The 27,406-nt window shown below is 37.1% G+C and overlaps 1 protein-coding gene and 1 pseudogene across 3 annotated transcripts in view; one reads left to right on the top strand and one right to left on the bottom strand.

The window, feature by feature from the left end:
* Gabrg2 (gamma-aminobutyric acid type A receptor subunit gamma2) overlaps positions 1–27,406 on the bottom strand; it is a 98,167-nt gene that overhangs the window by 20,026 nt on the left and 50,735 nt on the right. The gene's annotated exons all lie outside the window — the stretch shown is intronic.
* LOC101598489 lies at positions 13,843–14,581 on the top strand (annotated as a pseudogene).

Here is a 27,406-nt window from a genome sequence, read left to right as displayed (position 1 = left end):
CTGTTAGTTGATAAACCTTAAAAATCTAGGGGACAGATGTCAGAGCATAAAGAAAGTGGGAGTTTGACAGTGACATCAATGGTGTTGTTCACTCTAAGAATTTTCATGTTAGGATAGTTGAAGTAGAAAATTCTTACTTTTGCCATTAACTGGAATTCACTAACTTCTTTAAATTATCTGAATCTAAAATTCCTTACTATAAAGTAAGGATAATAACAGGTCTAAATAAAAATATAGTGTACTTTACTGTGTTAGCAAAGAGTGAAATATTCATCTAGGTCAGTTCCTTGGAAGTAGTATGATATTTACAATCTTATCAAACTGTATTCTAGCCCATGCATAGGCTTAGAGGACAAATGTTATTAAGCATTCTATAGAGTATTAGAGTTTGAAAAGATCTTAGGATCCTTCAAGATCCATTATCTTGACGATTAAGCAATTAAGATGCATTTAAAAAAACAAAGAGTAAAAATAATACAACAAAAAATTTAAAAAAATCTATGAATATTCAACCTATGATTAGAAACACAGAGATAAAGAGGAGGAAATGAGTGAAAACCTAGAGTAAATGTTGGTTATAGTTCACAAGTAAAGCTGAGCTATATAACTGCAATGAAAACCTCCAATAAAAATGTTTTCATTTCTTATTACTATTGAACCTTATATAATGCACATATTACCCTCAGGAGGTGGAATCTCTGTCGGAATAGCAGCTAAACTGAGTCACCAACAGCTTTCTCTGGGGCAGTAACTTTAGCTGAAATGAAGCTCAGTATTCCCAACTCCTCCAGAATGCACAAGTATCTGCAGATTCTCACCTGAGATATTTGCCAATATCAGACTGCTGCACTTCTTTTCATCCAGTTCTCCATTATTAATTAATACAACAGCTTCTCTTATTCACTTTCCAAAGAATCTACCACAGATGTATACCCTGATATACACGTTTGTAGTATAATTCATTATTCTGAGCCTGCTATTAAATTCCAGAAATGCAACCAATAAATTCACCTTGAGATCTATTTGAATAAAACAACTCTGGCTCAGACCATAGAATTACAGATCCAAATGTGTGTTTGTCACTGTGATCCATCAAAAGAGAAGGCAATTTCCAACATAATTAAGTCTAACTCCTGCAGACATCAGACTAGATATTAAAATATGCTTCACACAATTACAGAATAGTTCCCAGTAGCAAATCTAGTCCTAGGATACAAGTACAAGCAATAATGTTAGCAAGGGATAAGGATAACATACTGCATACACTTGGCTATCTCATTTAAATTCTCTCAGGAAAATGAGGAGACATTTATTGTACCTAACACCATTGTGGAAACCATTCTTTAATCATAGGGGAAGTATTTATAATCCTTACAACAGTTAGATTTTTTAGCCACTTTTAAAAGACTACCTAGGATTTTCAACGATAAGAGAGATGCAACTTATCATGATCTCATTTATATTTATATCAATGCACCTATGAATGTCACTAATATATCCCTACCTTAATATAGCTGGCTGATTTGTGCCAGTAAAGTGAATCCCATTTGTTCAGTTCAGATGGTGTCCTGTAGACCAATTTCATGTGAACATTGTTTAGCAGTCAAAGGTAATGACTCTTTATTTAGACAAGTATGTAGTGCTCATAAATCTCCCAATTTGCCCTTGCCAGAAAGTCTCATTTGCAGAGAATTTTTAAACTATATATTTATATTCTTTCAGCTCTTACACTGCCCTGGAATTATTTTAACAATTTAACACAATACCAAGAAGGAACAATTGAAACATCATAATTAAATTTGATTTTTAAAAATTTTAATGAAGGAAATGAGATCTAAGATGGTATCAGTGAAGATCTGTGAAGATCTGAGAAAGCTGCTATTATGAATTCCTTATCAACTGACAGATAAATAAGTAGTAGCAGAGCATGGACTGACTGTGTTCTGGTGATTTGCCACAGAGGCAATCCCAGGACCATAGCCAAAGAGTGAATGTATGGCATTTGACTATGATAGCACAGCATTATTGCAGCTTCCATTGAAGGAGAAAATGAGTAAGAAAGCCAATCCAATTCTCATCCTCTGGAAAGAGCATGAGGTCCTAGTGGAAAGTGTCATGGCCAATAGTTCTCTTCTGGAAAGGGTAGACAGCTATGGGCAACCATTTCTTCCATTACTCTGAGCAGAGAAGCTCATTCTAGAATGTGGTGTGCTATCCAACCCTTTGTAAAAGCATGAAAGTCTCAATGGTAACAATAGAATTGTTGCCTTTAGATGTTAAGAAAGTAATTTCTGATATTAAGAAGTTATTTTCACTAAGCCTTGGTATCTTCTACTTTTATCCATTTTGTGTTATCTGATTAGTAAAATTGTACTTCTTCACAACATAACTGTTTCCTTACTGGATAGATCTGGTAATGTGTGGCTTTTAACTCCATTTGGAAAGCTGTCATATATGAGAAATCATGAACTAATGTTAAGAGGATAATCTAAAGGTGTTGATCTATTTTGGATAGTGAACAGGTAACATGAGGCTGCTCTAAGAAGGGATATGGATCCTGCAAGCACACTTTCTCCTTGGGATTGCTTAGGACCAAAGATCAGTCTCAGAGGAGAAATGTAAAGCAGACTACCTGTAATTAAAAACAAAGATTCTACAGAACAATACAACAACCAGTAATAACATTCAGATACTACTACACAATTGTGTACAATTTATTTCAACTCTGTAAACAGAGAAATGTTATTTATGATTGCAACCTGAATCAGAACTGTTTGCTAGAGAAATAAGCATGTTAATGTTAGTAACAATTCTTTTTCATTTTTTCTAGTTTTATCCTTTCAATGAGCCTCCTTTAACTTTGCATTTGAAACCCAACTAATTAAGCTATCCCAGGAATTTTTTTTTTTTTTTAAGAAAAGGCTCCACTGAGTTGAGGGGGGCTAATGTTATCAGAATATTAAACTTTCTAAAGTGGAATTGAAAGCAGCTTGGGGGGGGGTGAGGAAATGAGTGTTCAAATTCAGCAAATGGAGGCAATGGTTGCAAAAGGTCAAATAACACAATGTTCCTCCAAGATGTCAAATCATTCCTTGGGAACTCTTCAAAATTACAGGCTGAAAAACTTGGCCTTACTTGGTCTTTACTCCAAAGCACTCAATTTAAGGTCTTTACCTATGTGGAGTTTTTTAATCTAAGAAGTTTTGTGTCTTCACAATCACATTTTTAAGAGAGCTATTAAAATAATTGCTGATTATGTATATGCATACATACATACACACACACACATACATATGTATATATATGTATATATGCATATATGTATATATGTATATGTATATATAATGATGTAAATTATACCACACTGCACCAATTTGGTTCTAAAAATTTAACTTTCTCAATAAGGAAATCAAAGTCAGAAGAACTGGCTTGCCTAAGGGCAAGTGGCAAGGCCCCTGCTAGTTATTTGCTCCCCTGTAGGTGCACTCATCCCTGTCTACTCACCACAATGTCTTCACTGTGACTTGGCTACATTATTTTAATTTTCTTTCATATTAAGTAAACTAACATGAAGTTTGAGAAACAGACCATATTTGGAATTCAGAACTCAAAGTTGTTTTGGCTTTCAATTTATTCATATGTCAAAATTGAATTCTTTTGTCAACTTTTTGTCACATGGGTTGTAATATACTTGTCATTTTCTGAAGTACAAGTCATAAGAGGGCTATGATCTAGCATCTTCTATCCACAGAGGGGACCTGGATTGTGTTTTTGATCAGGCTAGGCTTTTGTGTGTAAGAGGCCTGAGAGAAGGATCACATTAATCAAGGTAGGCAGCCATCTGCCCTATGTCTGGATTCTGCCATCACAAGCTTCATATAGGGGATCATTGAAGGCCATGCAGCAGTTTCTTTTGAGATAGCACCTATTTTTTTTTTCAAAGATGGTGTTCTGTGTCTCATTAACATTGAGAATAGAGGTATAATTCTTTGTTCTTCAAAATGAAACTCTGTCTGGCCTCATAATAGCGGATATTTTTAAGTGCTGTCATTGATGAATTAGAATTTATATTTGATGTCATATATATATATATATATATATATATATATATATATATATATAAATCAGAACTTAAAGAAAATGCAGAGACCAGTATATTCCCTTTATTTTACAACTTATAGATTCCTAAGAAATACAAAGATCACTGTCACAATAGACCTTGTACCTCAAACCAGGTTTATTAATTTCATCCCAAAGGCTGTTTTCTTCATTAATACTGTCACTAAAATAAATAAGCTATGAATTACAAAATTGAACAAAGGTTCATGCATTAAAGATTTAATAGGTTTTCTCCTTTCTTTCCCAAGCCTAGTCTCCTGAATTAACTTCAGAGTCAATGAACCCCTGATGTAGAACAACTATGTATGTGATTTTTTTCAAAGAAAAGCAAGGAAATGGATGACATTCTTAGTTTTACAAAGCTACATTAGTTACTAAAGTATTCCCATCTCAGCACTGAGATAGCAACTTCTCTGTCTCAGCTGATCAGGCGGCACACCTCACGGAGTATGAAATGCCAGTATTAAGGAATACTTAGAATTTGGGTTCTTTTTGTTTATTTCAGAGATGGACAGAGAGAGAAATGAAAACAGTGAACCTGGGCCCTCCAGGTCCTCTTGGTACTCTAAATGAACTTCAGATATATGCATCACTTCATGCATCTGGCTTTATGTGGGTACTGGAGGCTCAAACCCAAGTCATTAGGCTTTGTAGGCAAGCTCCTTAAGCCATCTCTCCAGCCCTTGGGATTTGGATTTTTAGTCATGTGCTTCATTTCACTAATTCATTAACAATGTGTAGGATTCAGTTGCAAGGGGGTGATACGTAGAACAATGTGTGAATGCAAGACATTAGAGGAAGGAAAAGAACTGTTTAAAGCTAAATGTCACTGTGTAATTTTGTTTGATCCCAGGTATGGATGATACATTCTGTGTTGCTTAAGACTTACATCCTGGTCTTGGGGAAGTCTCCTTCTTTCCTTGTTGCCTGTTTATCAGCTTCTGAGGATGATTTGAACTCTGCCCCAATGCCCAACTCTCACATTTAGGGGACTCATTTCTTGCAAAAAGGCAAACAACTTGTGGCTACAGGGGCCTGATCTATAGCTCAGTGGAAGTGTGTTTGCCTAACAAGCTCAAGGTCCTGTGTTTAAGAGGTAGCGGGGAAATGAGGGAAACAAAATTCTGGTGATATAACTTTTCTTGTGCTTGGATGATGTTCTAATGTAATTAAGAGAAAGAATAATACTGATCAACAAGCACCTATTTTGTGAATTCTAAAATAACTTATTTATACCACTATCACTTTTAAAATATTTTTTTTAAAAAACCAAATTGAAAGAGAGAAACTATAAAATCTAGGGTATTTGCAATCAGTAAGTATATCAAAGATAGCTAGTGGTACAATTCAAAAAATAATAAACCAGGCATGATGATACATATCTGAAAACCCAGCAATCAGTAGGCTGAAACAGGAGTATTATGAGGCTAAGGCCACAAGATATTTGGCTACACAGCAAGAAACTGTTTTAAACAAATAATGAAAGAGTAAATTTCAAATTGTAGACCAGTAAACTCCCTTAGTCAGGGACCACATCTACAACCATCTACAATGCAAAATTCTAATTGTGCAATTCTAAATTTGAAATTTCCTCATGATTACATTGCAACAAACACACTGCACATATTTTTGTATGTGCAAAGCATTTTTCAGGACAATTCAAATAACAATACAGCAGCTATGACTGCAGACAATCAAAATATCAGTAGCAACATGTTCACTTCTTTCATCTTGTAAGTGAGAAAACTGAAGCCTTTTGCTCTCCACCCAGATGCCCAGAGAATTAGATGTGCTGCTGTATTCTAGTTTCTACTGATGGAGAAAGAGAGAGAGAGAGAGAAAATATGGAAGATCCAGTTGAAAGCTTGCATGTTTTATTTCCTAGTATTAGGCAAGGAGGCAAGTGGGGACAGTTTCCAGAATTATTCCTTGAAGAGCTGTGGTGTATGATTATGTAAAACAAACCCAGAAATGGGAAGGGATACTAGGAAACAATTTTACCATGTTTAGTCAACTGTTCTCAAGGGAGAGACTGACAGTGTCTCTCAGTATTTAGGAGTACAAGAACTGCGCTTGCTGAGTGTGGTTGAATAACCCCACTGAGAATCTGAGATGAAATCAGTACACCCTCTGCCAGGGAAGAGAACGTGTGGCAGCTAATCAGAGGAAATGCTTGGCTTGGCATATTGCCATGCTCTGTGCTCTCCAGTCAAGGAATAGGGTATTCACGACCTAAGTAAAATCATATTTATATATCATTTTCAATATATATTTTTTTATTTCCCCTCTTAATGTCTTCCGTCCATGGAACAATAACGACCTTTCCTGTTCATTTACAGTTTTTCACAGGGCCACTATGAAATCTGTAACAGAGCAACATTCTGACCTCTAACCAAGTCAATTCCATGGAAACAACCTGGGAATTGGGGTCAAAACTGGGTATGACCTAAATCTGCTTCCTGCCAAAAAGACAACTTTAAATTACAAACTCTTTGGAATGGTGTCTTTACAACTTTAGTAGCCTCCCTCTGTGGCTAATCTGCTGAGAGAGAAAAAAATAAAATGAGAAGATAGATACATAATGACTCTTTTTCTTAGATATTTGCATTTTATAGTGGGTTCTAACATACAGAGCTTTTGCTCCACAGACAAGAGCTTTCTGGAGGGATTTTTGGTACTATTAGTACCCAGGTGATAGAAACCCATTCCTGGGTTGGGTCATAGGTTCATTGGTAGAGTGAAGACCTAGTTTGCATGAAGGCTAAGGTTTAATTTCCAGAACATATTTAAAAACAAACAAAAAATCTGGACATGGGGCACATACCTAAAATCGCAGCATATAGATAATAGTACCAAGATGATAAGAACTTCTAAGTCATTCTCTACTATAAAGTGAGTTTGATGCAAGCCAGGGCTCTGTTTCCCAAAAAGGAAAGAAAGAAAAGGAAAGGAAAGAAATTAAAGGAAGGGAAAAAAAGGAAAGGAAAAGAAAAGAAAGGAAAAGAAGAGAAAAAAAGGAGATAGAAGGAAGGAAAGAAGGAAGACAGACATTTAGAGCCCAGGAAATCACACAATGAAAAGATTAATTTTAATTCGCACTTCATGTCAGTGAGAGCTGGACACTAATATTGTCCCCAATTCTATTAATTTATAAGATTAGTCACAGTTGGAAGTGGTGACACATGTCTTTAATCCCAGCACTCAGGAGGCAGACGTAGATCGATCGCTGTGAGTTCAAGGCCACCCTGAGACTACATGAATTCTAGGTCAGCCTGAGATAGAGCACAACCTTACCTTGTAAAACAACAAGCAAACAAAATCATTAGTCATTAGTTTAGATATCTCCTACAGCACATTGTACATAGAGATTAAGAAAAAAAAAAAAAAAAAAACCTAAGACAGTCTAGTACGATTCTAGAAGGATCTTACTTATTTACTTTTTGGAATAATTTTACTAGGGATAGAAATCCATTTACTTCAAGACTTACAATGAACGCAATAACAGTGATGACTTTCATGCCAAACAAAATGCATTAATATTCAAACATGTAAGTTTACCAGTGTGTACAGGGTTTATAACTTTATAAAAGAAAAATATTCTATTAAAAAATAAAAACCCTTCACAAAAACCAAAGACTTTAGACAACCTTGCTTTCTTTATCTGCATAATTTATTTGTCTTTTTCTTTAAAAAAATGAAAAAGGCATTTCCTTTAAAAAAATCCAATTAAATAATAGTGAATTCTAATGATTGCAGGTTTACATATGTTATGGCAACTGGAAATGATATCTGGATGTTTGTAACTATGGAAGTTAAAAAAGTTCTGGCAGCTTGCTGGGCATGGTGGTGCATGTCTATAATCCCAGCACTCAGTAGGCAGAGGTAGGAATATTGCCATAGTTCAAGGCCACCCTGAGACTCTGTAGTGAATTCCAGGTCAGCCTGGGCCAGAGCAAGACCCTACCTTGAAAATCCAACAACAACAACAAAAAGTTCTGGCAGCTCAATACTACTGGAAATCAAATGGATTTACAGCCATCAATATTTGTTTATCATAATGCCCAGCAGTGGGAACCACAGGAACCAGAGTAAACAAGAAACTCTCTGCTTGGGCAAATGTACAATGAAGGTCTTCAGGTAAGCAGGCAGTTCAGAGTCTTGTCAGAAGTGCACAGAGGAAAGAGAACTGCAGAGAAATAAATGGTCTCAGAAGCTACTGGATCTCAAGTGAATGGCACCTTTTATTTTATTTATTTATTTATTTATTTTTTTGATGAAGAACACACAAGAAGTATGAAGTGAAGAATGAAGGACAAATATCCTATAAAGAGACTCTCTAACCCTAACATACTGATGAGCACACAACTTACTCTCTTGGCTATAATACCGATTACTAGGATTGAGTTAAGGGGAAATAAGAAAATGATGAGCTTTGGAGAGTGGTCTCACATATCTTAGTGTTGAACAATGACTCAGGACAATAAGTCCTGAGAAAAATATGAAGAATTTCTAAGGCTTTCTAGCATTTTCCTTCGAGGTTATCAGGGAAAAAAAAAAAATCATCCTGGAGTAAAGAGAGTGACACTGACAACCCTGTTCAGATATGTCCTCAACTGTTGCATTAAGTTGCTGTCTGGAATCTACCATGTCAAAGACTTTACCCCATGACTCACTATCCCAAGGCCTGCTTAGTACTAATCCTTAAATTCTTTGAGATCTCTATGTAATCTAGAAACTTTTTTTAAAATTTTTTAAAATTTATTTATTTGAGAGCGACAGACACAGAGAGAAAGACAGATAGAGGAAGAGAGAGAGAATGGGCGCGCCAGGGCTTCCATCCAGCCTCTGCAAACGAACTCCAGACGCATGCACCCCCTTGTGCATCTGGCTAACGTGGGACCTGGGGAACCGAGCCTCGAACCGGGGTCCTTAGGCTTCACAGGCAAGCGCTTAACCGCTAAGCCATCTCTCCAGCCCAATCTAGAAATTTTTACCTCTAAATTACATCAATATATTAAGTGTGATGGTAAAGGCTATTTATTTCCTTCAATATTATTTTATTTATTTACTTGACTAGCATTTCCAATACTTTATTTTATTAATAACTTCAAGTCTTCCATAATCTATATTTTATGAGTCTTATTATCTGATCCACATGTCTTATTTGTTCTTAATTAACTCCATAAGAATTTTGGCTATTAGATGGATTTCACCTGATAGAGGCTCTAAGTTCATTGATTCCATAACTGTTTAACCATTTTACCCTCCATCAGTGTCTCAGTGATTTCACTCTCCTTATTCTAAAACTTTTATATGAGCATTACAACAACTCTTTCACACTCTCCCAATATTAAAACCATGCAACTTATTCAGTATGATGACCACCCCCTTAATTAATCCCAATCCTCATCTGATTCAAGGCTACTTCCAGCCAAAGTAACCTTCTTACCTTCTTTGGACAGCCCAAGCATATTTTTAAAATTAATCTTGGATTAATACATAGTATGTAGAATGCTGCACTACTAGTTCTCTAGAATGGTCCACAAGGTACCAGAAAACCTTATGCAGTTATGAATAGAACACAATGTGAAGTGATTTTCATTTTGTGAAATATACCCCATAATATAATGCATTTTTTTTCTCAATTTCATTAGCAGAATTGGTGATGCCACTAATGGTAATGAGGCTTAGAGGGTATGTTCATAAAATGAGAAGACTGAAATCATTATGTAATTTTAAATATTTATAGTTAGGAGGAAAATGTTACTGAATATTACAATCACAACTGTGAAAAGAACATTGAATATAAGAGCAGAAAATAAGGCTGTGCTAAATGCTGGTTCTGCTGTTAGTGGTCCAGGGTTTTGTTAAGTGTTTGCTGTGTTGATTTGATTCCATACTTTCCATCTCTATTGCAATGGAAGACTTTACCTCAGAACCAAAATATTTATCATATTTTAACATGCTGCACAATGCTGTTAAGACAAAGAAATAAATGAACAATGCTCAGAACTGGGCGGTTTTGTAATGCTTCTTACGAAGGTATGTTTCATACTTTCATAGTCAATTGTACTGTTACAGTCAGTTGGATAGATGCATGAATGCAATTTATGTTGTCATTGACATTCACAAAGGTTATTCAAACATAACTCAACAATTTAGTTTTCTTTTGGCTAGAAACTTCCTGTTAGGCTGTCTATGATGATATTCACAATTACATTTTAGTTTTTTCCTATTTTTAAATGTTTACCCAGGAAAACAATTCAATTCAAGAAAGGATCATGAATGCAAATATACCTCCACACAAAATACTCCACAGTGTATTTTTCTTTTCATGTTATATATTTAATTCTCATAAACATTTTATATACATGCTACTCTTTGCACAAGTGAAGGAATGCTTACTTAAGATAGGTATGATGAGTCACTCACTAAACTAATAAACTGTGGTTTTAGCATTTCTCCTCCTTTCCCAAGTGTTGATCCCATATGCTATTGTAATCTTGCTTTAAAAATCACATCTCTTATAATTTGTGATGGGCAATATTTTTACCTTGACAGAATCTAAGAAAATAATCTCTGGGCATGTCAGTGAGGAAGTTTCTAGATTAGGTTAATTGAGGAGGGAAGATCTATCCTAACCATGAGTAGCAGCATCTCTTGAGCTGGAGTCCTAGATTGAATAAAAAGGAGAAAGCCAGATGTTCACCAGCATTCCTATTTTCTGCATCATGAATATACATCATATATATGCAGCTATAACATGTCCAGGTGTTTCATAACCCTGCTGCCATGCCTTTTACACCATGATAGACTGGCTGAATGCCCTCAAACCATCATCTGAAATGAACCTCTCCTCCCATAAGTTATTCCTGTCAATATGAAAAGTTACTAATCCAGAAGTTAATTTATCTAAAATAGCATATCAGATGAGGCTGGGTGTGTTCATGGTAGTATGGCTGTAGTCTAAAATAGTGTCTCTTTGAAAATTTTAAAGTATCAAATCATGGGGATCACCACATCTGCACACAATTCTTGTCAATTTTCATCAATTGCTATAATATGAACACATATTCATAGCACTTTAGTCATTTCTGACAAGAGAACAGGAATTTCTTTTGCATTCCTTGCTGTCTTTGTTTAGTGTTTTTCTTTTTCCTTTTTTTTTTTTTTTTGTTTTTTCAGAACAGTTATGGACTCTTTTTCCAGTAACTATTCCGAGTCTTCTTAGGAATCAGAGGTGGCCCCATCTACTTATGTCACGGAGAGCTCAGTGTTCCAGAAGATTAATGAACGCATGCAATAAAGTAGAAGAGACTTCAAATGACACCTCTGGAAATAGGGATGCAGAAAACATTAGCCAATGGTATGTGGATGGAAGTGTGAAGAAATGAGAGAGAGGCTATGTTTCTGAGTTTGTAATTCCTCAGCTGCCATGATTCCTAAAAAAAAAAAAAAAAATCCAGGGCCCTTTCTAAGATGCTGATTCAAAAACTACAGCTCTGGATTCTCTAATCCTTAAAGATGAGGTAGACCCTGAAGGTCTGAATTTTTAGTAAATTGCAAGGGGAAGTGATGAAGGAAATATTGAGAAGTCATGCTCCAAGGAAAGGCACACCCGAGATCTTGGTGCAGGGCAGGTGGAGACACAAGGATTTCTGGGGCTTCTGGACCACTCAGTCTACCACTGTGGCCTCGCTGGCTACCTCTAGGCTCCTGACGGACTCCATCTAAATAAAAGGAATATGGCACTAGAGAGTGACACCTGAGGTTATCTCCCAGTGTCCACATGGACACAAAAGCACACACACACTCTGAAGCGCACAGCAATGCAGACACACACATGCATGAGCACAACAGCAGCAGAAGCAACAACAATAATAATAAAGAGGAAAGGGCCAATGGGCACAGGATTGGAATGAAACAACAGTTAAGTGATTCTGAGCCTTCCCCCTCCCATTTCCCTCACTTTTAAAACTCCCATTGCTTTCAAGAGGAAAAGAGTTAATAATGACTAATATAACTGGACAACATGATCATTTGGATCAATTTCAGAGTTTTAACAAAGAAACAAGTTCTTTAATCCCCTCTCTGCACATGAAGATCAATGTGTTTTTGAAACCATTAAAAATATTTTAGAAAGGCAAAACTATGATATGACATGGTCTGAAATACTCCCAAGGTTGTAAGGCAATGACATTTCAAATGTCAGTGATTCTGTAGGAAAATGTATGAACTGATGAAGGCTCTCTGACAAATGACCTAAGATCTTACTATGTTACTTTTATGACAATAAAAATGATAACTTTAGTTTTTAAATTAATATTGTAACTTCAGTTCAAACATTGTAGATGTGTAGATTGCATTATGATAAACTTCTCATAATGTGTTGAGTTCTCTATGTTTTCCTGCCATTATATTTGACATTTATGTGTGACTTGTTTTGTTGTTACAGTATTAATTAAAAAAATGCATTATCCTTCTGATTTTAGTAGGAGAGGAGCTAAAGCTCATATAATTGAAGATTTTTATTCAAAGGCAGACTAACAGATGACTGAGACAGGACAGGATTTAACTAACCTGCTCCAACCCTGACAATTCTTACACAGCACTATGTTACCTCCTCTAAACATCTCACTCACAGAGAAAAAAAAAGAAAAACCTGTGTTCCCATAGCAATATAAAATTTGAAATCCCTTTGCATTAATTCCTGAGTTAACTTATTGACTTTTTATCATTGGTATAGGTTACATGTATTCTCATTCTCCTTGCTTTCTGAACTGTGGTAGGAAAACTCTCAATCAGCTACACTTTGACCCCTTTTAGTTAGACATTGTTAAATGATTATTACTTAGCCTATGCCATTGGATGTAGTGTTCATAACCTCTGGTTCTCTAGCAATATTATTTTGTATTTTTATTGCTGCCTTTTTTTTTATTTATAATCTATATATTGACTAAAATAAACGTTGATTATTTGTGCTAGGAAACAAAACCACTGTTTCTCACACTGGACCTTTCTGAATTAAATACATAAAACTGCCTTATTATCACTCTTAATCAATGAACTCAACATTAAAGAGAAGTATAAACCTTGATATTAATAGGTTGTTAAGCTGCCTTAGCTTTTCTTTTACTTTTGTTTCTCTTATTCCTATGATTGTAATGTTCTTGACTTTTAAGAAAAATGTGTTTTCCTCCAACTTTCTCCTTTGATCAACATGCCCTAATTCACCTTTGGGAATTCGTCATCTTTTTTCTCAGTTATAAAGTAAGAGAGGTGTTCATGTCACTTCAGAACTTAGGCGAGGATTTATGAGCACTGTGTTCCCTGGGCCTTGTTGGGCAAGGAATAGTTATGTGACTGGATTTTAGAGCAATAAAGGAGAAATAGTGGAACTCTAGAGAGACAACCTCTCACTGAGAATTGATGTGTGCTTAGAAAATATGAGATCTGGTTTCACCATAGGCACTATATTAATAGGAAGTGAGAGATGGAATCTCCATTGGGCATGTTGAGTCTGGAGAGGAAGCCAGCATTAGAAATGGGACATGCCCCGCCCCATCCATCTGCCAGGTTTTCTGACAGTCTGGCTGGGACTTTCCCCACAAAGAATTGGCCGGGGAGTGCCAAGGCACTCAGGTCTCCTGGCTTCGGCTGAGACTAGGTTAATGAGACAGGATGGCTGGAAAACCCTTGCAGTTCTGTGCGGGAAGGGAGGCCATGGCATACAGTACTAACCGGCTGTCCCCGTGAATATCACGCTGGCGATGGCCTAACCAGGTGGGAGCCTGGTTTTTGTACTGGCTGTTTACATTTGAGAAGAGGCAAATCATACGCTTTGCAATGGCATGTAGAAGGGGTATTCGCGACCTGGTGGGGCACAATGACCCAAAGACTTAGAGGAGATTGATATTCGACTGTCCAGGGTTCCGGCTATCAAGTGGGAAGCCCAAATCCTTGAAGAAGGCAATAATGCAGGAACACTACAGCTGAAACCTTGGGGAAATCAAAGTTGCTACAATCTTCACAGAATGTGAGCTCTTGAGGCCATCTGTGCCTCTCAGATTCCATTTTAGGTCAAAGGCATCATCCCTGTTCATTAATGGGCAAGAGCTTCCGCTTCTACTTACTAGATCCAGGCAATACTAGCACTCTTTCCTTGCTGCCCTCCTGGATTGTTATACACAGCCGGCTGTTGAACAGAGGTCTTGGGCCAGAGGGAATACCTGTGGTACCAGGAGGCCCTGAGTGAATTGGCCACTATGGTCAATGCACGAACTGGAGGCTGTCAGAGGCAACACCTGTTCTCAGCCAAAGACCTAACTCAGTTCAGTGAAGTCTCCCCAACAACCATTCAGATCACCTATCTCCCCTCTAGTCAGTAAAGTAAATTGGGAAGCACTCCCTGGGATTGAAGAGCTTTGAGGACTCCTATAACACACTGGAGAGTACTCTCTGATGGAACTGGTGGAGTCTGTAGATGGATCCAAGAGGTCATAGCGGCAACCTTCAGGACATCAGGCTCAGCAGATCCAGACTGTGTCAGACAAAGCCGCCGTGTCCAGAGTTCTTAATTTGAGTCTGTCATTCCCCAATCCTTTTTTAAAGGCATTTTCAAATAATAAACCAAGCCTTTATTATCCCCTAGTAGTACTTTTTTTGTTTTCTGGGGAGGGGGACTGAACTTAAATGTCACTTTTAAAAAATATTTTATTTTTCTTATTTAGTTGAGAGAGTGAGAAATAGGCAGGGATATTCACTTACACATGTACACTGATATGCATATGTTTCATACCCATACACCCATACATACACATACAAATGGAAAAAAAAAATGGGGCTGGAGAGATGGCTTAGTGGTTAAGCACTTGCCTGTGAAGCCTAAGAACCTGGTTCGAGGCTCAACTCCCCAGGACCCACGTTAGCCAGATGCACAAGGGGGGGTACACATCTGGAGTTCATTTGCAGTGGCTGGAGGCCCTGGTGTACCCATTCTCTCCCTCCCTGTCTCTCTCTGTCTCTCTCTCTCTCTCTCGTTTCTGTCTCTCTATCTGCCTCTCTCTCTCTGTCTGTCACTCTCAGATAAATAAATAAGTAAATTTTTAAAAAGGAAAAAAAAAATATATATATATATACATAGGATCTTTAATTTAAGAGCTATGTGTGACCTCTTGAGCTGAGCATTTCAAGGAGGACACTACTCTTGTGGCATAATGGCAAAGTAACCCTATTCATTATACACTCTGTCAACCCCCAGGCCAAACTCATTCTCCACAGTGCATACATTTACAACTTATAATAATCCTATAATGTAGATATTGTTAACTTCTTTTCATAACAGAATTATTCCTTTTTCTGAAAGTATAAAAAATTCCCCAAAGCCACATTTTTTCCTTGTACTGTTCAACTCTAATATTTAAAAGAGTTTCTCATAATTTCCTTACAATATATTTTCAAATATTTTCTTTACTTATAAGGAGACAGAGAGATAAAGAGAAAGAGGGTGAGAGAATGAACACAGGCACACCATGGCCGCTAGCCACATAAATGAAGTCCCGATATATGTTACTCTTTCTCCTGGCTTTATGAGGGCACTGGAAAATCAAATCCAGGTCATTAAGATTTGCAGACGAGTGTCTTAACTGCTGAGCTATCTCTCCAGTCCCTGCAATGTATTTTATCCCCCATATTCACAGGTTGGATTTGAAGATTCCTACTCTGCAATAAGTAACATACATAAAGAATTTATTGAGGGAGAAGAGGAATGAGGTCACAACCTATCTTTTTTATTGTCAATATTTTATTTTATGTATATAATTGTGTGCTATACAGTGCACAGGACCTCTGTGTGCAACTGCAATTATATGTGTGTGTACATATGTGAAAGCAAGAGTTCAACTTTGACTGTTTTACTCAGTCATTTTTATGTCTTAGTTTCTTCAGACAAGCTCTTTCACCAAACCCGGTGCTCACTAAGTTGACTAGTCTCACTGTCTAGCGACCCCCATGGATCCTCCTCTCTCCACCTCTTCTGTGCATGTATTGTGGCACTGGGTATTTATGTGATTGCTGGCATCCACACTCTGAAACTTATGCCTGGGGACAAGCCCTTGACCATCATCACCTCAGTTCTTCAATATATGTCTTCTACTAACAGAAACAATGATCCTTTGATCATAGGGGAGAAATAGCAGTGGTATTAGTTATTATAGCCATTTAAAAATTATAAACCCAGGCCAGCCCAACTACAAAAGATTAAGCACTACTGATAGTGAGACTTATACTATCAAAGCATTTTTAAACTTGATAAAATATTAGCGATTAGCAATGGTAATCTATAGTGTTCATTGAATGATTTCCAAACCTTTTGTACACTTTTTGACTAATGAACAAATTACGTATCCATAGACATCTTGCTTTATTATGAAAGCACTAGCTTCAAAGTGTTACACCATTTTTTTTTTCAGGGTAACAATATGAGGAATTGGTTCAGCCATGATTTAAGTTCATATTTTTGTTTCCTTGCAGTTCAAAGTAATACCTACTTCCAGATTTTTCCTAAATGATCATATCTACTTTGAGCATAAGGCCTCACTTTTGGTTGTCTCACCATTCAGTGGGCTGTTTGCTGCAGGAGTCATTAAAGAAACACTCTTCCCCTAATCCCACATGCATTTTGTAGCGAGGACAAAGGCAACAATGGCATCTGCAAAACACTGCAAGCCAAATCTTTTGAGATTCTTAGTGTGAATGGAAAGTAATTGTGTTCCCTTCACTTGCTCTGTCTCTGAAAAGCTAGGGAGTGAACTGTAGGGAGAAGACAAAGGCTTTGGATCACAGAGAAAAACTAACATTTCCTCTGCAGGTTAGTGTTCTTATTTCTAAACAGAGACGATTGTTCAATGCTTGAAACGAAATAGGAGTGCCCTATATGTGTTCACCAGCATTCTTAACAGGGTATAAGTTAAGTCAGCAATCACTGAGCACCAAGGTGAAGGCATGCTTACAATGTTTTAGAAGACAGGAATAATCTAAATGATCATTTTTATTTCTCAACCACTATAGTTGAGATATGTAATTGATGGTATATTTAAAATGTACAATCTGGTTACTTTGACAATTTTGCATTTTTGTCTCTATCACTTTTCAGTCATTCTGTAGGATGTATAATGCTATTATAGACCTTCCCCCCCCCCCCCCAGCTATCATTTAAAATGATTATATTCACTGTTCTTTCTTACTATGTTCCACCATGCTGTGTGAGATATCAAATTCAGGGCCTTGAGCATGCTATGGAGCTCCATCTCTAGCTACCATCAACCTAGATTCTTATTTTTATTTTATTTTATTTATTTATTTTTGTTCATTTATATTTATTTATTTATTTGAGAGTGACAGAGAGAAAGAGAAAGAGGCAAATAGAGAGAGAGAGAGGATGGGCACGCCAGGGACTCCAGTCACTGCAAACGAACTCCAGATGCATGTGCCCCCATGTGCATCTGGCTAACGTGGGTCCTGGAGAATCAAGCCTTGAACCAGAGTCCTTTGTTTCATAGGCAAGCACTTAACCACTAAGCCATCTCTCCAGACCCAACCTAGATTCTTGATGAAGTTACTTTGAATATTTTTCCAGGTTTCCTAAGTAGTGTTTTACTGTTATTGCATTTTGAAAACTTAGATATTTTACATAAAATGCCTCTATCTGGGGCTGGAAAGATGGCTTAGTGGTTAAGCGCTTGCCTGTGAAGCCTAAGGACCCTGGTTCGAGGCTAGATTCTCCAGGACCCACATTAGCCAGATGCACAAGGAGGCACACGCATCTGGAGTTCGTTTGCAGTGGCTGGAGGCTCTGGCACACCCATTCTCTCTCTCTCTGACTCTCTCTCTGTCTGTCGCTCTCAAATAAATAAATAAAAATAAAAAAAATTTTTAAAATGCCTTTATCTTAAAACAATGTTTTGCAAATATTTCTTCCTCTGTATCATTTTTCTTTTGATATATTTTTACTGTTTTTTTTTTTTTTGAGGTAGGGTCTCACTCTAGCCCATGCTAACTTAGAATTCACTATATACTCTCAGGCTGGCCTTGAACTCACAATGATTCTCCTACCGCTGCATCCAGAGTGCTGAAATTAAAGGTTTGTGCCAGTATACCCAGCTAAAAACTATAATTGTTTCTACCTGGTTGCATACTTTTAAATTATCAAGGCACATAATTTATTATTTAAGTATGCAACAATGAAAGAAAGCAAAGATCTCTTTAACTTAAGCTCACCACCATTTTTTAATTTTTTTATTTTTTTAGGTTTCTTTCCCAAAGTTTGTAGCATTAGGTGTTATATCTATGTCTACCATCCAGGTTGAGTATTTGCTAATTTGGTACAAATTATTTATAAATGATAATATATAGTGTACAATTACTTCTAAATTTTAAAAATGTTTCATCATTAATTTTGAGAGGATTGATAATTATGTGACACTATGGTGGTGTTGTCCTGCTTCTTATGACTAGCGTTCAATGAGCATCATGAATTGTTTTCCTCTTCACTTAGAAATTGTCCATCCATTTCCCTTGCTTTTCCTTAAATCTTTGCATCTTGTTCTAGGGACTCACAAAGAGAAGAAGGCTCCATTAATTATATTCGACTAGAACAGCATGAAGCTGGTCAACATTCAATGGCTCTTTGTATATTTCTCTTACATTTTATTTTCTCTGCCTTTCATTTTTTTCATTGTTTCTATTATTATGTCTTCAAATTCACTAATTTCTTCTTCTGTGATGTTTAAACTATACTGTATGTTTTTTTATGTCACTATTATAATTTTAATATTGAGAAGCTTAGTTGGTTCTTTTAAGGTATTTTCCACTTTTCTACTTAATTTATAAATATAGCAGTTAACACACTTGTCTGCAAAGCTTAATGAACTGGACCTTTTTAATGTCCTTTTCAGAATATTTCCATTATCTGTGAAAGCTCTGAATTGTTTCCTGGTGACTTATTATTATTGTTTTCATTATGAGCTGTATTTTCCTGCATCTTTACTCTGGATATTTCATGAAATTAAGTTGCATGGGAGCATATTGTTCATCATGTCTCTTAGTGTTTTTTGTTGTTTTTTTTTTCTTTAGATCCTTACCTCTTCTTTTTGACTTTTAAGTTAGAACAAGATACTTTTAGTGGTGGGTGGTGGGTTATTCTCCATTGATGAGTACAGATTCTTCATACCCTCTCAACACTTTCTGGACTGTGCTGCTCTCCAGCATGGCTGGAGATGACAGGCTCTATAAGCTGCTGTTCCTCCTCATCCCTTCAGGTGGTTCTCTCCAGTTCTCACAAGGTCCCCTGACATGATATGCCCACTAATGATTTGCTCAATGCTCATTAGAACCTTCTGGACACCTCTGGAATTCTTGTTCTTTTTCACATCTTTTTCAATAAAAACTGTCTCATGACCTTTTCCTACACAGTTTTCCCAGGACACTCGGCCTCATCTTCTCAACTTAGTGAGCCTTTTGACTTCTCCTCAGTGCCATGTGGTCTAAAATAGCATTTTGCCAAGGCCACCACAACAGACTGTATCACTCTGTTTTATACTTTTGTGTTGTGACTGTTCATCACTGCTGATAGATCATATTTCAAATGCTTTATTTCAGATATATTACATGGTTGTCAAAGCTGTTCCTTTTGAGAAACACAGGAGATAAATCCTGCTCCTTTTATTGCATTTTGTCTGAAGACAGAAGACAGTTCATTCCTTTTAGTGAAGAATTGGATGATTTATTTTAATTCTCATTTTATAGGTACTGTTATAACTGTTTACAAAGGCTCAGCAATTTAATCAGCTATGCAGTTAGCAAAAAGTCACATGGTATTTGAACCCAAGATATATGCTCAATAAGTGCATATGCTTAAATATGGTGTATATTATCTTAAGTGGTCGTATGAGGGAGGTCTATGTGCTGAAATTTCTGTGTCATGCTTTAATATTTATTCACATACTATAGCACTTATGAAAAATAAGTTTGTAAAACAAATCCATAAAAAAAGTTCACTTTAGTTATTTCACTCTCCTTAAAAGTCTGGCTTTTATTCCCCTCTTCCCCCACTTTCATTTGACATTTTTAGTACATTTAATTTCACAAAATAAAATGTTTAACCCTGACAGTTTCATACTCATATATGACATCCTTTGACCACATTTACTTTCTTATTCACATTGCTTTCTAATTTCTTTTCCCCCATCCTTTCCTTCTTCTCTAATTGTCTTACTTCTTAAAAGTTTAACTGTGGGCTATTAAATAACACATGCTACTCTAATTTGGATTGAAATGTATGTTTGATTCAGTTATATTAGGGAACCTTTATACTCCTGCATCAATTTGACTAAGTTCATCACTTTCTCCTGCTTCTATCCTCCATTTAAATGGCTCTAGTTTAAAATTCTTCCTTTAACCAACAGTGAGAATGATCTAACTGAGTTAATCCTAATTTGGTCACTTGGACTTATTTCCAATGTTATTTTTTTAAAACGACTGCTATAAGTGTGTTTGTTTAGAGAAGATATTTTTTAACTTTAATAGGTTGGTATTGTATATATGTAAGCAGAAGAATAGATAAACGGGGGGTGAAAAGGCCCAAAGTGAGGTCAGGGGAAGAGATTGAGTAAAGGAAAGGTGGAGGGAGGGCTAATCAAAATCTAAGAGGATGCAAATAAGTCATATGGAATCCTCCAGTTTCAGACAATGGAACACTCAGGAGCCATAGATCATTGTTAGAAAATTTTCAATGACAGGGATGGAATACCTTCCAGTGACTTGTTGGCCAGGGAGGTCCCTGATATCCCCAAAACATTATAGGCCATTGCCAAGGTCATTGGTTTCCCACCAGGAATAGGTGGTAAGACCCTATTGCTGAAGACTCCACATACTTGGGCTGCAAGGCCACTGAAAAATCCTGCTGGAACTGAGCTGATAACCTCCTCCATGTAGACCAGCTGACAGAAAGCTGGAAGAAGCAATTCTACATGTAGTTCAATGGGAGAAAGAGAAATCACCAGTGAAGATACTCAACAGTGGACACTGAAAGACTTATAATTGGCCAGCCAGGCCAAATGAGCCAATGAGTGCAATAGTGGCACATCTGTTATGGTGGAAACCAACTGCCCTCCAATTGGACTGGAGGCCTGCACCATGGGATTAATACATCCCTGATACTGAAAACTTAAAACAGGGGTAGTCATGATCCCTAGGGGTGTAACATATGTTGCTGTCTGGATAAGTGTATATATTGTGCTTATCAAACTGCCCAGTAAGCACTTCTCTTAATATTTATACCTTTATATTAATGCTACTCTCACTTTGGGTGGAGAATCTTCTCTTTTCAGATGACAGTGACCTTGGGATGACTGAGAAGGTATCAGTGCTGAAAAGAAGTGGCTGGAGTACTGAGTAACATCTTGATCACAACTTTCAAGGCTCAGGGTCAAATGTGGAAGAGGTGGCAGAAAGAATGTAAGAGCCAAAGGAAGTGTAGGACTCCTTAGAACATGCTCCTCCAGATACCAAATGGCCTGGATATCCATGACCTCATAGTGCCTGACACTACCTACACAAGACCATCATAAGAGGATGAAAAGATCATGACATCCATATAAAAGAGAGACTGATTGAGATGGGGAGGGGATATGATGGAGAATGGAATTTCAAAGGGGAAAGTGGGGGGAGGAAAGGGTATTACCATGGGATATTTTTTTATAATCATGGGAAATGCTAATAAAAATTAAGAAAAAAAGAGAAGATTGTTTTTAGACTAAGCTTTCTCTACTCTTCATCAGTATTTTAGTTGCTACCCATCTCCCCCAAAATAGTTTCAATCCCACAGGCCTTCTAAATTCACAAGGCATAGCAAAGGAATGAAATAAATCATGAAGTTGGAGCTGACATTAATATACCTAAACCTCACCAAGTTATTTTTCATAATAATCACCATAGCTTTAGTTGTGATTTCTGTGTGAACTGAATAAATTCTTAATGACCTCAAATACTAACACTTGAATGTTTTCCTTCTCTATTAAAAATGATACATATTTGAAAAGTATTGTGAAAGAAGAAATTTTTGTATTCAAAAAGGACTGCTATTAATGTTGAGTACTATCATACTGTTTGGTTTAATTAGGTTCAGTTTGATTTGATTTTTGTGTATACAACCTATTAGCAGAGTTCTAAAACTTAGTAGAACACAGAATCTATAAATTTTCATTTACATTTTGAAAGTTTTCCTTATATTTTGTCAATGAAACTTTACAAAACCTGAATAATTCAAAATTACCTCAAATTATATAAATGTATATTTTATCAGATTTAAAGGCTAGAATATGGATCAATTATTGTGTATAGTGTGTGTGTGTGTGTGTGTGTGTGTGTGTGTGTGTGCATCAGTCTGTGTGTACATTGTAGAGTCAGAAAAAAAAAAGACTTTCAAGCTCTAAAGGAAGGGAAAAAGGAACAATGTATTTATTAAATGTATTCAAATTATATTAGACATATTTATGTAATTTAAAAACATTTTAAAGCATGACTTTTGCCTTCATTAACATTCAGCTATTATAGTTTGGAGAATAATAGCTTACCCATGCAGTATAAATTACCCCACAAAGTTTGATCTTACACAGCTATTTTCTTATAGTTTAATTTCATTTAACTATTCTGAAGGTCCTACCTCTGAATAAGCAGAATGTCTCCATTCTTATTAACAAACCTTGAATATGTGAAACCTGCCTAAGTTCACACAGCTTACAAAGATTATGCCAAAATACAGATTATTGAACATTACACTCATGATTCTTCTAAGTCCACGACGTGAGGTTAGAACCATACATTATTCAAGGGAAAGCTACAGTGAAGGAGTACTGACTACAGCTTCTTAACCTCTCCACTGAACATAGAAGCCCAGTAGATGTGACCTTATGTGACCTGCAATGCTAGAGAAATCACCTCAAAGATAGCTCAGTCCTGCCCCTCATCAGAAGAGGTTTCTAGCAGATATGAGCAGAATGGAGTCATCTATAAGCACATGACTGGGTAAACAGGGCCTAGACATGAGGAAATTGAAGCTATATCTTTTTGTTTGCTTGTTTTTCATTTTTTTGTTTGTTTTTGACTTAGGGTTCTACAAGATTTCATGTATCCCAGGCTAGTCTCAAACTTGCTATGTAGCAACTACTGATTCTCCTGTTTCTGCCTTCTAAGTACTGAGATCCCAGGAATGGATTAACATGCTTTGTTTACACAGTGATGAGAATCATAGCTGTATCTAGCAGATGCTCTTTCCCGATGGTTAGAATATCCCTTTGTGGCTTGACATTCTTGAAGCCTCAGTGAGGTTTTCCCATCATATCAGAAATTTAGGTACTAGGATACTGTGGCGGTTTGATTCAGGTGTCCCCTATAAACTTAACGTGTTCTCAATGCTAGGTTCCCAGCTTGTGGCACTTTGGTAATTGGAGCTTCCTGGAGGCAGTGTATTCATGGGACAGGCTTATGGGTGCTACGGCCAGCTTCCTCATGTCAGTGTTTGGCTCACTCTCCTGCTCCTGTTGTCCACCTAATGCCGGCCAAGAGGTGATATTCACCCTCTCTGCTCATGCCACTGGTTTTCCCTGTCATCATGGAATTTTCCTTCGAGTCTATAAACCAAAGTTAATCCTTTCCTCCCAGAAGCTGCTCTTGGTCAGCTTTTTTTTTTTTTTTTTTTTCCTGCCAGCAACATGAAGCTGACTGCAATAGCAACTTCCTAAGTGCCCATACATGCCCCACAATAAATATTTTGCTAGATAAAGAAAAGAACATAATAACAAAAGAATGGAAAGGAAAAAGGAAGGAAAAGAAAAGACCCCAGGGACATCTTGATTCTAGAACATATACAGTCAAATGGAATGAAACAAGGGTGGTAAGGCTTTACAAGATTGAGGAGACTATAAAGAACTTCTTAAAACCCCACAATGCAGAACTCGAAAGAATGCTGCCCCCCACACCTCAAATTTAGGGCCACTTCCCTTCAATCTTTTGCACTGATTATTTACATAAACTTCTATTTTTACTGTTACTGTCTCTTGGTTGAATTCTTCTCTCTGTGAAGACAAGAACGAAGAAGAACCCTTCACTGACTAGCACCTGAACTATGTCTCCAATTGTCTCTCAGGCTTTGGAAAAGATCTTAGAAGACTGAGAGTGAGAGAAGAGTTGAGAAAAATTTCAGTTGACTACCATGTCTATATCATGTCGGTAAGCAGATAAGATTTGTTTAGAGGCAAAGTGCATGCCTAGTCCTTCCATGAAAATAAAAGACAGGAAGGAGAACCAAAGCCTGGTAACAGCTGATCAACATTAAGCTGACACCGTTGTGGTAACTCCCACTTTGCCAATGTCTGATGCTTTAAGCGCAGCCTTATCAATGAAAATCATTATCCTAGCACTGGGCTGCAATTGGTCCCTAAAGACGTTTTTCTTGCTCAAGCCACTGCCTGGGAGGCACTAGGCATCATAGGCATGGATGTGAGAATCCCAACTGCTGGGAAGAAGAGTGGGTGGAGGCAGGCATCCTGCTAAAATAAGCCCTGGTACAGTAACAATTAAGATCTACAATAGCTCTTAAACAGGATAATGACTGTACTGATACCTCCAATTTATATTTCAAATATATACTAAAGTATTTTTAAGATTTAAAGGTATTTTTAGGATAATGAGCTCTTCATTCACAAAAGTAAAAGTGAGGATAAGCTATTTTGGAAGCACACATGAGCTGGTGTGCTCTGGGGTTACAAAATATATCACAGAGAGAGATTCAAGTAAAATTATTTAACATTCAGTGATATCCAGCTCATTGTTATTCTACTGGACCATACCGTCTGCTCAAGGGAAATTTATCTTCATAAATCTATTAGTGATGCTTGGAACATAACAGGCCCTGAATAAATAGCCATTGTACTGACCTGAGCTGATACAAAGAAGGGAGTGAACTGGAGCTTTGGGCAATTTTCATCAGCAACTTACAGTCTCCCACACATGCGTCATGTGAACAGGCAGGCTTTGAACTTTGAAAGGTGTCTGAATTCAAAATCTTCCAATCAGTATGCTAGTATTTCACCCTTTTCCAACCTATTTTTTTCCTTCCATTTATAGAATGTTGTAACCCACTGTATAGAGAAATCATAGAGAACTACAACTGATACCACACCTCCATTATTTACATAGTAAAAGGGAAAACGTTCTTTTTGTATTATTTTATCTTTTTCCAAAATAAATAGGATGAATTCAGAGTTTTGCACATTTCAGTGTAGGCAATGGAAACCTCGGGAGAGTAATATGAGTGAAGATACAACCTTTCTATATGACAGGACTTGAGTGGTTTCACCTCCCAGTTCACATGAACTCTTCATCTATATTGAGCATTTGAGGATTCCTCCAGCTGGGGACATTGTAGTCAATCAGACTCTAGGAAACCAACACACGCAGGTGTCTGTCAGCTGTCCTTTATTTATTTTTTTTTCTTTGTTAACACATGGTGAGGAACAATGGTGTGAGTATGCCATTGAGGTGCCTTTCAAAAACCACGGGTAGTCTGGCAAGAGCCTCCTAGGGATACAGGTCTGAATGTACAGTGCTTCTATTTTTTCCTTCCCTTCTCCCTCCTCATTCCACAGCGCTCTAGATATGTTTTCACAGCAGATGTACTCACTAAGAATCCTGAACAGCAGAAGGTTTACAAACCTGGGCTTTGTGAAAGGTTGTAGCAATTTCCCATTTGTCCTATAATCCAGTTCAGCTTGAACCAATTACCTAATTTCCTGAGTAATAACTTTCTTATCTTTGAAAGGAGAGTAATCATACCTACTTTGAGATTTTTTTTAATGAGGATTAAGAAGGGATACTCTATGGAAATTACCATAGGCAATTGGCTATATAAAACTTGCCTTTAAAATGAAATGCAGTATTAATTATCATAACATTTGAATAACTATAATACATGAAAACAAATAGCAATTATTCTGGGAGAAATGTCAGGTAGGTCAGCAGTTTTCAAGAAGAACCAAGCACTGCCTCACACAAGCCTCTGATGAAATAAGACAGCACTAAGGCTGAGCTCGTACTTTTCCCTTGTATCATACTTACAAGACAGAAGACACAATAATTGTTTGGTGATCAAAGAATAACTCTTGGGCTGGAGAGATGGCTTAGCGGTTAAGCACTTGCCTGTGAAGCCCAAGGACCCCGGTTCGAGGCTCGGTTCCCCAGGTCCCACGTTAGCCAGATGCACAAGGGGGCACATGCGTCTGGAGTTTGTTTGCAGAAGCTGGAAGCCCTGGCACGACCATTCTTTCTCTCTCCCTCTATGTGTCTTTCTCTCTGTGTCTGTAGCTCTCAAATAAATAAATAATGAACAACAACAACAACAACAAAAAAGAATAACTCTTTAAATCTGCCTTTAACTCTCTCCAGGGCATCAGATTTCAATGTTCGTTCCATCCTGCATTCCTTATCTGAAAGTTTGATTTTAATTTCCCCTAGAGTTACTATTAAGCAGCCTGGCTCTTTCTCAAGGCTGCAGTTACTTTAGGATAGCGGAAAGCCACAGGTCCCAGGTCCCTTATTGGCATTTGCTGAAAACATATTAGGACTAAAGTCATCCAAATTCCATCTGTTAGCATCTTCCTCTGAACATAGCTATCTTCACTTTTGCCTATTCTCTCTTAATGCTTATAATTTAATAACAACACCTCCAAACAAGAAGACAAAAATTGGAGTCTTGCCTCATTCACTGCTTTCATAATTTCATTCGTTGTTGCTGCCTGCTTTTACTCTTGAAGTCTTGGTGAGGAAATCTGATCACAGGGATGGCGGGACCAGAAGCTGGCACTGGAGTTACTCTCAGGCTTATACTTATGGACTCTCATCAAATGATTCATTTTTGCAATTGCTTTATTAGCAACAAAATAAATGCATTTTCCCACAGTATGATACAAGAACATCAGAGCTATAGCACTTACAGGTAATTGTTCAAGCAATGAGAGTGAAGGTGCTTTACACAGGCACTGAATCCCAGATATATTACACAACATTTTCACATCCATTACTAGATCTGAGTCTCAGTAACACCTTCCTGAAGAAGGAATAATGCTGCTGCCATGCACATCTTACAGATGTGAGCCTGCAGCACACAGGGGGAGGGATTTGCTCGGAATGCTGTCAAGAGTTAGAGGCACCCTGGGTCTGACACTAGGTGTAC

The sequence above is a fragment of the Jaculus jaculus genome, chromosome 6 (assembly GCF_020740685.1).
Source record: "Jaculus jaculus isolate mJacJac1 chromosome 6, mJacJac1.mat.Y.cur, whole genome shotgun sequence".
Taxonomy (NCBI): Eukaryota; Metazoa; Chordata; class Mammalia; order Rodentia; family Dipodidae; genus Jaculus; species Jaculus jaculus.
The sequence above is the reverse complement of the archived record's forward strand: the minus strand, read 5'-3'. Positions and strand labels throughout refer to the sequence as shown.